Raw genomic sequence first — 12,689 nt, forward strand, 5'->3', positions numbered from 1 at the left:
TTTTTTCACTTAATAATGTGCCTTTAAGTTTCCTGCATGTCTCCTCATGGCCTTTCATTCTTTTTTGTACTAAGTCTTTGAAATCTGGTGTGTATTTTACACTTAACACCCATCTCCACCTGGAAAAAACACATTCCAAGGGCTCGATGACCACATGTGGCCAGTGGCTACGGTGCTGGACAGTGTGGGCAGGACTAGATGGTCCTCAGTGCACCCCTGAGCATTAGTTGCTGTGACAACTGTGAGCTCAGGGCTAAAGGCACAAGCCAGGTATCACTGTGGAGTTACCAAGGGACAGACAAGAGGATCCCAGCACCTGGGGGTCTATTTAATGGCGCTCCCAAGGTGGGAAGGTTGGTCATGATTTCTGAAGAATGGAAAGTTCTGAGTGTGCAGGTATGAAATAAAGGTAGTGGCAAAACTGATACCCCAACATTTTCCATCTTGTTAGACACATTGATGAATTTTTTGCCAAAGGATACCAGGCACAAGGAATTTCAGCCTCCATTTCACAAAACTGTGTTAATATGGCAGAATCATCTTCCAATTTAATGATTTGAAATTGACCTCTTAGCTGTATGAAACTGAAAAGAAGGAGTTGTATTTCCATCTTCCCAATTATGGTAGACAGCATAATAGCTCCCTAAAGATATCTACCTTGAAATTCCTGAAACCTGTGAATAGGTGACCTTGTGTGGCAGTAAGGACTAAGTTAAGAATCTTGAAGTGAGGAGATGATGCTGAATTATTGGGTGGGCTCAAACGAATCACAAGCATCCTCATAAGAGGGATGTGGGAGGGTTGGAATCAGAGGCGATATGATGGGGGAGGCAGAAGCAGGACAGGGTAGACAGAGAGAGAGACACAGAGAGATATTTAAAGACACTATGCTGTTGACCTTGAGATGGAGGAGGAAGCTAGGAGCCAAGGAATGTGGGCTGCTTCTAGAAGGTGGAAAAAGACAAAGGAAACAGATTATCCTCACACAGCCTCCAGAAGGAACTTTCAAACTTTCCCAACATCTTGATGTTAGCCCAGGAAGAGCTGATTTAGACTTCTGTTCTCCAGAACTGCAAGGAAGTACATTTGTGTTGCTTTAAACCATTACATTTTTGGTAATTTTTTACGGCATCAATGGGAAACCAATATACAAACCAAGGCTTTGAATCACAAAGCCATGGGACTTCTTTGCTCCTGGGAAGAACTGGCAAGACTTTATTTTCTGACTCTAACTCCCTTTGGGTTGACAGAGATGGGCTTTCTAAAAGGGGAAAAGCCTCCAGAATTGGAAGAGATGGGAGTTTACTGGGGAGTGTTTTGGGGCTCAGCACTTGCTGCGAGTGAGGGAAGCAGGACCAGGCAGAGGGAGGAGGTGAACTGTTAACATCATAAGCTACCTGGGGCTGGGATGATCCCGAAGGCCCTCCCACCTGGAGGGGAGGGGGCTGGGTCATTGGATATAGGCTGCCCCTGGGGTGGAAACTTTGGGTGAGGCAGTGCCGTTCCACCGGGTAGGTTTAACTCCTGAAGAAGAACTTGCCCGAGGTGTTTGTCAGCCAGTAATATTCTCAGCAGCTGGGGGAATGAGCACTTCAGTCTTGAAGGGAGATCTGGGTGGTGCACATAGCATGCACTATGAATATCAACTTTATAGGGTAATTAAGAGGGTTAAATTTGACCAAATGCACCGAGGGATTGGCATAGAGTATGGCACATACTAGACTTGTTCCCAGACCAAACCGGGTGTTGGACTGCTTATTCTTGCAATCCAATAATGAGATGCAGATGAACCGGGGAAGAAGGGAGTTTATTTCTGTAACAGGGTACAGGGAGAAGGCCTGGAAAATATCGCCAGACCAACTCAAAATTACAAAGCTTTCCAAAGCTTATATACTTTCTAAGCTATATGTCTACGTGTAAGCATGCATTCATCTAAAGACATAAGTGATTAACTTCTTCCAGCCTATAACTAAGGTGTGAGTCCTGAAGACCTTCCTCTGGAACTTCAGTAAATTTACTTAGTCTAGATTGGTCCAGGTACTGGGGTGATTACCTTTATCTTGTCTCCCACTAAATGAGAGGTCTGGGGAGTTCCTTTAGACCCCCAGTAAAACTTGTTTGTGGAGGTCTGGGGAGTTTCTTCAGACCCCCAATAAACTTGTTTAATCCCAAATGGGTCCTGTTAAGAATTCCTTCATTATCTTGTCATGTTTCAAGGCCCAGGAAAGGCCTGGGCACAACTCTTGGTGGGCTTTTGTTACACTCCAGCCTTTGTATAAGGGCACTAGCTCTTTCAACTTTTAACATTTAACTTCACCACTCAGTCAGTGCTGAGACAGTTGTTATGGAGGCCTGCCTGTTCAGTTGTCAGTGAGACCTGGCCTGCCACAGACTCTTCATAAGTGGTTGTTGATGATATTGTCATTATTATTAGAATTATTCTGATATCAAGAACATTTTTGAAGATGCTAATGGATAAAAGAGGCAATGAGTGAATTCCAAGCAGCCTTAAAGTCCAGGCAATTAAGAGGAAATAATAATCCTCAGTGGCCCTTGAAGAGCCTCTAATCTCAGAGGTGCTGACAATGAATTTGGGTCCTGAAAAAGCCGCCAAATCTGCAAACAAACAAAGCAGTGTTGCTTTTGAAGGGGAAAGTCAGAAGGAAGCAGAGGTTTCAACAAAGCCATTTTGCATTTGAACCATCCCTGGTTTATGGTTCTCCAGAGCAGCAAGGACAGGTCTGCAAACACCAGAATGTGCTGTTTTGTTTTCCTTGCGGCGGTTTTATTCTGCATTCTGTATTCTCCCTGGGCCAGATGCTGCCTGTGACTTGACTAATAATTTCCAGCATGAAATGTGCTGAGAGCTTTGCATTTAAACATGATACCTTGAGGTCCCCGTGGCAGGCCCTGTCCCTCACCCTTGGCCCCACTGGGGCAGTCTTTGGATTCTTCCTGGAAAAAGGCCTAGTCAGCAGGATATGCCGCTGGAGACACCAAGAAGTCTATAAAAGCCACTGGGAGTTTGTTCTCAAGGTGGCGGCCCTTCTCCCTCACCAGGGAGCTCCGTTAAGCCTGGTCTGAAACATGCACTTGTCAGAGATGGGGATGTGAGGGTCAACCGTGACTCCATGAGAATACAACCTGTTGGTTTACTTTGCCATTGTATCCCTAGAATTTATCATGAGACCTGGTACATAGTAGAACCTAGGTGAATATTTATTTGTTGAATGAATGAATGAATTCTTCCCCAGAAGGTACTGGAAGGCCAGAACTCACCCTCCTGAATTTTAGGGCCCAGGAAGGCAAGTGTGTTGCCAAGAACTGAGACATGACTGTGTGTGGGTTACCTTACGGTGCTTCACTTCCCCTGAGCCCTGGACTCTTGAGGAGTTGTATTATGTGGTTGGTCTCTCAAGCATGCATGTTCTACAGTGATGGAGAGAAAGCGTGCAATGTTCTTTCATACACCAGTGACTTCACACAGACCAATCCCTCTGCCTGGTCACTGTTCCTTCCTCCTCACTTCCCCTTGAAACAGCTTTTGCAAAATTATAACAGTGAGAGAAATCTAACATAACTGACTCCATCTTGCTTGTAACCTCACGCGCTAACTTCTGTTGCTCATTCTTGTGCATAGGCCAAGCTAAATGGAAGGAATTAATTTATAGTTTAACTTCAAAGCAAGGATGACCTTCTCAAAACTGACCCCATCCTTGTTTGGGAACTGCAACCACCTTTGTAAGACTAATGAAAGACCACAAAGTTAGAAATACGGTAGGCACCCGAATTCTTCTAAGATGTAGACATAGACTCTAACCAGTCATTGCTTCTTCTGCTAAGCTAGGACCATAAACAACAGTCAGCCACTATTCCCTAGCTTCTTTTCTGTAATTGCTTACTGCTCAGGAGTCATATAACCGGAGGTCACAAGATTTGTAACTTCCCCAGTTGCTTCTATAGATAACATCGCTATTACAAAAAGTTTCTTATTCTCTGAGGCAATGGAGTCTTGCTGTGTTTCCCAGGCTGGTCTTGAACTCTTGGGCTCAAGCAATCCTCTCTCCTTGGCATCTCAAAGCACTAGAATTACAGGCATGAGCTACCATACCTTGCTTCTACAAAGAATTTTTAAATGCTCCTTTCTCTTGCTCACCTTCTCTGAACTTAATGAGTAGATGTTTTACTTTATTCTTTTGTGTTTATTGTAAATGGAGTTGCTTTCTTGATTTCTTCCTCAGCTAGTTTGTTATTGGTGTATAGAAACACTACTGATTTGTGTACGTTGATTTTGTACCTGCATCAATATTGAATTTGTTAATCTACTCTAAAAGTCTTTTGGTGGCATCTTTAGGTTTTTCTCTGCATGCAATCATGTCATCTGCAAACAGGGAAAATTTGACTTCCTTGTTTCCAATTGGAATGTCCTTTATTTTTTTTCTCTTGCCTGATTGCTCTGGCTAGGACTTCCAGTATTATATTGCATTAGAGTGGTGAAAGTGGGCGCGCTTGTCTTGTTCTGGTTCTTAGAGAAAAAGTGTTCTATTCCTCATTCTGTATGATGTTGGCTGTGGGTTTATCATACACGGTCTTTGTTGTGTTGAAGTATATTGCTTTTATACCCAATTTGTTGAAAGTTTTGTTTTGTATTTTTATCATGAGGGATATTGAATTTTATCAAATCCTTTCTTGCATCTGTTGAGATGATTACATGGTTATTATCCTTCATTCTGTTGATGTGATATATCACATTTATTGATTTGCATATGTCAAACCCTCCTTGCATCCCTGGAATGATTCCTACTTCATTATGGTGTGTAATCTTTTTGATGTGCTCTTGGATTTGGTTTGCTAGTATTTTGTTGAGAATTTTTGCATCTATGTTAATCAGGGATATTGACCTGTGGTTTTCTTCTTTTGGTTGTGTTTTTGTCTGGTTTTGATATCAGGGTAATGTTGACCTTATAGAATGAGTTTGGAAGAACTTTCTCCCTTTCAATTTTTTGGAGTAGTTTGAAGGAAATTGGTATTTGCTTTTAAAATGTTTGGTAGAATTCAGTAGTGAATCCATTGGTCCTGGGCTTTTCTTTTTTTGGGAAACTTTTTATTAATGCTTTAATCTCATTACTTGTTATTGGTGTGTTCAGATTTTCTATTTCTTTCTGATTCAATCTTTGCAGATTATATTTGTTCAGAAATTTATCTATTTCTTCTAGGTTTTCCAATTTTTTGTATATAGTTGTTTCTAATAGTCTCTAATAATTAAAAAAAATCTGTGGTATCAATGGTAATGTCTTCTCTTTTTGTTCCTGATTTTATTTACTTGAGTCTTCTCTCTCTTTTTCTTTTCATAGTCCAGCTATGGTTTTTGATTTGCTAGTCTTTAAAAGAACAACTTTTCATTCTGTTTATCTTTTGCGTTTTTAAAATCCTACTTTGTTTTATTTTTTTCTGATCTTTATTATTTCTTCCCTTTAATTAATTTTGGGTTTGGTTTATTTCTGCTTTTCTAATTCCTTGAAGTACATTGCTGAGTTGTTTACTTGAAACATTTCTATTTTTCGAATGTAGGCAATTATTGCTATAAAATTGCTTGTTACTACTGCTTTTGTTGTGTCCCATAGATTTTGGTATGTTGTATTTCTATTTTCATTTGTTTCAAGACATTTTTAAACTTTCTTCTTAATTTCTTCATTGACCCATCAGTTGTTCTGAAGCATGTTATTTAATTTCCATGTATTTGTACAGTTTCCAAAGTTCCTCTTGCGGTTGATATCTAGTTTTATTTCATTGTGGATAGAAAATATACTTGATATGCTTTTGATTTTTAAAAATTTGTTGAGACTTGTATTGTGGCCTAAGATATGGTCTATCCTGAAGAATGTTTCATGGGAAAATATGTCCTATTGTTATTAGGTTGTACTCTATCTCCCCCTTTAGATCTATTAATATTTGCTTTATATATCTGGGTGCTCTGGTGTTATGTGCATATATGTTTATAATTGTTATATCTTCTTACTGAATTGATGGATCCCTTTATCATTATGTAATGAGATTGTTTGTCTTTTTTTCACAGTTTTTGGCTTAAAGTCTGTTATCTAAGTAGAGCTAATCCTGCTTGATTTTAATGTTCATTTGCATAGAATCTTTCTCTATCCCTTTACTTTCAGTCTATGTGTGTCATTACAGGCGAAGTGAGTTTCTTGTAGGCAGCATATTGTTGGGTCTTTAAAAAAAATCCATTCAGCCAATCCATATCTTTTAATTGGGGAATTTACTTTATTTACATTCAAGGTTGTTATTGATGGGTGAAGATGTACTTCTGTCATTTTGTCGATTGGTTTCTGGTTGTTTTGTATATCCCTTGTTCCTTTCTTCCTCTTTTTGTTTGTGGTTTGGGATTTTTGTAGGGATAAGGTTTTATTCCTTTCCCTTTTGCATTTGTTGTATCTGCTGTACCAGTGAGTTATATACTTTCATATGTTTTCATTATGGTAGCTATCACTGGCCTTTTGCTTCCAGAGGTAGGATTCCTTTAAACACTTCTTGTGAGGCTGGTCTACTGGTGATTAATTCTTCATTTAATTTAACCAAGGAGGTAAAAGATATCTAAAATGAAAATTATAAAATTCTGATAAAAGAAACTGAAAAGGACACAAAAAATTAGAAAGATATCATATGTTCATGAATTGGAGGAATATTGTTAAAATGAATATACTACCTAAGGCAATCTACAGATTTCTACAGATTCAATGTAATTCCTCTTAAAATACCAATAATATTTTTCATAGAAATAGAAAAAAATCCTAAGATTTATATGGGATCACAAAAGACCCTGAATAGCCAAGCAGTCCTGAGCAAAAAGAGCAAAGCTGGAAGCATCACACTATGTGACCTCAAAATACAGGACAAGTGTATAACCAAAACAGCATGGTAATGGCATTAAAAACAGATACATAGACTAATGGAACAGAATATAGTATCTAGAAATAAATCCATATATTTATAGCCAACTGATTTTCAACAAGGCACCAAGAATGTACACTGGAGAAACGACAGTCTCCTTAGTAAATGGTTCTGGGAAAATTAGATATCCATCTACAGAAGAGTGAAACTACACCCCTATCTCTCACTATACATAAAAATCAACCCAAATGGATTAAAGACTTAAATATAAGACCTGAAACTGTGAAACTACGAGAGGAAAATGCAGGGGAAATGTTTCTGAAGATTGGATGGCAAACATTTCATCGTCAAAACCTCAAAAGCATTTAAAACAAAATAAAAAATAGACAAATGGATTTATATCAAACTAAAAAGCTTCTGCACGGCAAAGGAAACAACAGAGTAAAAGGACAATCTACAGATGGGGAGAAAATATTTGCTAACTGTTCATTTGACAAGTGAGTCATATCCAGAATATTCAAAAAAACTCAATCAGTTGTATCCAGAATATACAAAAAAAACTCAGTCCAATGGTAAAAAAAAATCTGATTAAAATGAGCAAATAATCTGAATAAACACTTCTCAAAAGAAGACATAAAAATGGCCAAGAAGCATATAAAGATGCTCAAGATCAGTAATCATCAGGGAAATGCAAATCAAAACCACACAGAGGTATCATCTCACTCCAGTTAGAATGGTGATTATAAAAAAGACAAAAACAAATAAGCAAACAAATGCTGGTAAGAATGTAGAGAAAAGGGAACTCTTATGCACTCTTGGTGGGAATGTAAATTAGTACAGCCATTATGGTAAATAGCACAGTGTTTTTTCAAAGAACTGAAAACAGAATTGTCATATGATTCAGCAATACCTTTACTGGGTATTTATCTAAAGGAAAGGAAATCACAACGTCAAAGAAATATCTGTACTCCCATGTTTATAGCAGTGCTATTCACAATAGCCAAGGTAAGAAATCAACCTGAGTGTCGATCAACAGATGAATGGATAAAGAAAATGTGCTATATATACACAATGGAATACTATTCAGCTATAAAAAGAATGAAATCCTTCATTTGTGGCAACATGGATGGGCCTAGAGGACGTTATAAGCGAAATAAGCCAGGCACAGGAAGATAAATATTGCATGCTCTCTCATTCATGCAGTGGAAGCTAAATAAGGTGATCTCATAGAGATTGAGAGTAGAATAGTGGTAACTAGAAGCTGGTAAGAGTGGGAGAAAGGAGGAATAGAGAAAGGTGGGTTAATAAATACAAAATTACAGCTAGATATAAAGGAATAAGTTCTAATGTTCTATAGAACTGTAGGGTAACTATAGTTAACAATTAACTCTATATTTTCAAATAACTAGAAGAGAGGATTTAAAATATCCATAGCACTAAAAAATGAGAATTATTTGAGGTGGTGGATATGCTCATTACCTGAATTTGATTGTCACACATTGTATACGGGTACTGAAATATCACATTGTAACCTATAAATATGTACAATTACTATATGTTAATTAAAAATTTAAAACGTATAGGGAGAGTGTTTCTTATGTAGGATCAGACAGATCATCATCCCAAATGGATTATATGTGGTACTAGATAGCTAGACACAGAAGTTAATTCCATTCCAGGAGAGTTGAGGGAGTCAGTCACTGAGGGTGGAAGTGGAGGAGGGAGAGATCAGGGGAAAAAAAAAAAAGAGAGAGAGAGAGGAGGAAGTGGGTAGTTCATAAAGGAAGAGAAGAAGGGAAGTGGAGAAAGAAAAGTTCAGTGAATTCCGTAGGAGGGAGTAGTTTCTCCCTGACCTGGAGTGAGGTGTCATTTACTGTGTTAGTGCATCATTGAGTAACATAAATGCTGTACTCAAAGGGTACAGATGCAGACACACCTACGATGCTTGGATGCATCTGTTTCTGCTCCCTGTTTCTGTCACCTGCACTGAAGTCTGAGGGGTGGAAGTTTCTGGAATACTCATATTAAGAATAACTCAGCATTTGTACAGCCTGGCTTACAATGACCTCATAAGAAATCAGTGAGGTCATCATACTGTCCCTTCTCCCGTTGAAAGGAGTTAGCCAACTTGCTTTAGGCAGACAGTAAGGAAAGGGTCCCCAGAGAACCTCTGACCCACCCACAAGTGCTTACACCAGATATTTTGTGCAGATAGGGAGCTTGCAAAAGGAGCTTGCCTAAACACACCTGCAGTGGAAAATTCCATTCCTTAACACATGTGCAGTAAGGGAAATAAATCAACATGGAGTGGCTAAGTTTAAGGGCCCACATGTGCACTGGGAGGATGGGGTGGAGTTGCCAGGAATTTGCACCTCAAACCCTGGTATTCAACTGTGAAGAGGGCGACCAGCCACTGCTTTCAGGACCCCTTTCTTTTCTGAGAGCTTTCCTTTTGCTTAATAAAGTCTACTGCACTCACTCTCTGGGGTCCATGTGCCTAATTCTTCCTGGTCATGAGACAAGAACTCGGACCTAGCTGAGCTAAGGAGCAAAAGTTCTGTATCACCACTAGTGTCTGTTGCTCAAAGACAGAAAAATTAACTTTGTTCAAGGATGTACTAGAGGGTGTGGGGATTGGGGAGATGTTGGTCAAAGGACTCAAAATTTCAGTTAGACAGGAAATAATTTCAAGAGATCTAGTATACATCACAGTGACTGCAGTTAACAATATATTGTATACTTCAAAATTGCTGAGAGTAGATTTTAAGTGTTCTCATCACAAAAATCATGTGCATTGTGTGAGGTAATGCATATGTTAAGTAGCTTAATTTAGTCATTTCACAATATATACACATATCAAAACATCATGTTGTATACCATAAATATATACACTTTTTACTCGTCAATTAAAAAGAGAGAAAGAACACACAGCCACTCAGTTCTGGCTCAACTCCTGAGACAGACATCACTAATCAATCATGGCACTACCTGATCCAATCCTTGATGCAGGCAGTCACTACTAATCAGATGCAGATGAAAGCTATTTGCTACTGGGCAAAGAATAAGACCATGTTGCCCCGGGTGGTATTTCAAGCCATACCCAGCATTATGTAACTCTCTCTCCATCACAACCATTAATTGTTGTTGTATTACTGGAAAAGGCTCCCGATCCAGACCCCAAAAGACTGTTCTTGGATCTCACCAAGAAAGAATTTCAGGCTGGTCCATAGAGTAAAGTGAAAGCAAGTTTATTAACAAAGCAAACAAATAAAAGAATGGCTACTCCATAGGCAGAGAAGCCCAGAGGGGTGTTGGTTGCCCATTTTTATGGTTATTTCTTGATGATATACTAAGCAAAGTGTGTATTATTCATGCCTCCCCTTTTTAGACCATATAGGGTAACTTTCTGACATTGCCAGGGCATCTGTAAACTGTCATGGCACTAGTGGGAGTGTAGCAGTGAGGATGACCAGATGTAACTCTCATCACTATCTTGGTTTTGGTGGGGTTTAGCTGGCTTCTTTACTGCAACCTGTTTTATCAGGAAGGTCTTTATGACCTGTGTCTTCTCCGAACTCATGTCTCATCCTGCGACTTAGAATGCCTTAACCTCCTGGGAATGCAGCCCAGTAGGTCTCAGCCTTATTTTACCCAGTCCCTATTTAAGATGGAGTTTCTCTGGTTCAAACATCTCTGACAGTTGGACCCAAGACTTTATAACCCCTGATCATCTTCACCTCCTGTTCATCTCCTTCTTCTCTTATGCGTAACACCTGCTCTGTCAACTCTGCTGAACCCTCCTTGACCAGGAAGCCTTATTTCACCTAGATCCCTTGTTCCTATAGAATTCCTTAGAGCAGGATTCCTCAGTCTTGGCACTATTGATATTTTGGGCATAGAGTTCTTTGTTGTGGGGGGCTGTCTTGTGCATTGTAGGCTGTTTAGCAGCATCCCTGGTCTCTACTCACTTGAGGTACCATTATTCCCTCTCACAATTGTAACATCCAGAAATATCTCCAGGCACTGTCTCATGTCCCTGGAGGATTAGGCAAATTTGCCTCTGCCTGAGAACCACTGCTTTAGAAGTTCTTCTTCCACCGTGATACCCCAAGCTGTTTGTGTTGTGAACATGCTTCAAGACCACTGCATTTCATAAGGCAGTAGCCAGGGCAATTGTTTGGAAGTGCTAATCAGATCAGGTCCATTCCCTCTTTAAAATCCATCAGGGGCTTCTCATGGCCCTCAGGATAAAGCTCCAAAGTTCTGCCATGTCCTACCAGGCCTTGTTTTCTCCTCAATATTATCTTGGGCCACCTTCTCCCTGGATCACAAGAGATAGTGCCTGGGTCAGGAAATACTGGGAATTGTACTCAGGTCACAAGTACTTCCTGGGGAAGTACAACAGCTAGTACTACAGATACCCTTGACCTGTGGTAGCAGATGCTGGTGGCATCTCAGTTCCCACATGCTGATGGTTTTCTCTGACACTCTGGGGTGCTCTCTGGCCACTGGGGTACCTTTGACTTGTGCCTTGGGTAGGTGAATATGCCAGAGAACTAATGCCCTAGGAGCAAAGCTCAATGGATGAGGGATGGGAGTTGGTGGATGAGCAGTTCAGCTTCCCTACCCCTGGGTGGGACAGTTCTGAGATGTGTTGCTCAATGTCAACCCACGTGTGAATGCACCCTCTGTTGGCTTTTCCATTTCCCCATCTCATGTCTCACTTTCCCACTGGTGCTAACTGAGATCATCCTCCAACTAACGGACTTGCACCCAGGTTCTGTCTCAGGCTTAATTTATGTGCTCATAGTTGAAGGCCAACCAATGGCTGGGCTGAACACAATGTAGACAAGACAGCCCATCCATGTGGCTTGTGAGTCATGGACCTTCGGGATTTCCAGGAGTTCTGAGAATGGACCTGGATGGCATTCAGGCTCACAGGCTACTGGGGCAGCACTGCCTGGGGCTCTGTGGGAGTCTCTGTTACCAAGAACCCCAGGAGATAAGTTCAGAATCTGAGGCAAGCAAGTGTAGTGGCTAGTGGAGAGAATGGACTTGAATGTCTGAGTGTAAGTCCTGATTCTGAGCAAGTTACTTCTCTCACCTCGATTTTCTCCTCTGGAGGATAACCATATGATTGATTTATGGTCCAGAGAGAAAACTGGGAGCATGAAGGGTGTACTGATAATAATTTATGCTGAACCATGGGCAGGAACCAGGATGTGAGAATTCCTTACTCATCTGCTAAGTGGGGATAATAATAGAATAGTGCTTTTGTTACTTTTTCAATCTTTGCAATAATCCTATGAGACAAGTACTATTATTATCCTCGTTACAGGGATGAGGAAACTGACACCAAGGGAGATGCAATGACCAGCTCAGGTTCTAGAACATGCTCACATCTAGACACAGTGCCCTTGACCACAATGCTACAATGTGGGAGCAGGAAGGGGGCTGCACTGGTGGCACTGCCAGGTAGATGCCAGCTTTCTGAGCTCTCTGCAACACTTGAGTGTCTGCTGTGTGCCAGCACCTCACCTATGTCATCTCATTTATCCCCAGCACTACTCTCTGCAGTCCAGGCACTGTTATGATCCCCACCTAGCAGACCTAACTATTCAGTGCTACCCTTGCCTGCTTCAGATTCTGAAAACATCTCCCAGTGTTCTTGCTAAAGAGTCTCTGGAAGGGCTCCGTATAATGCCAGTCATTCACCTAGAAGCCCAGGAGCTGTCCTAGTTCCTTCTGAGAACTCCTGGGAATCCCCCAAATCCATTTCTCAC

The sequence above is a fragment of the Macaca fascicularis genome, chromosome 20 (assembly GCF_037993035.2).
Source record: "Macaca fascicularis isolate 582-1 chromosome 20, T2T-MFA8v1.1".
Lineage (NCBI taxonomy): Eukaryota > Metazoa > Chordata > Mammalia > Primates > Cercopithecidae > Macaca > Macaca fascicularis.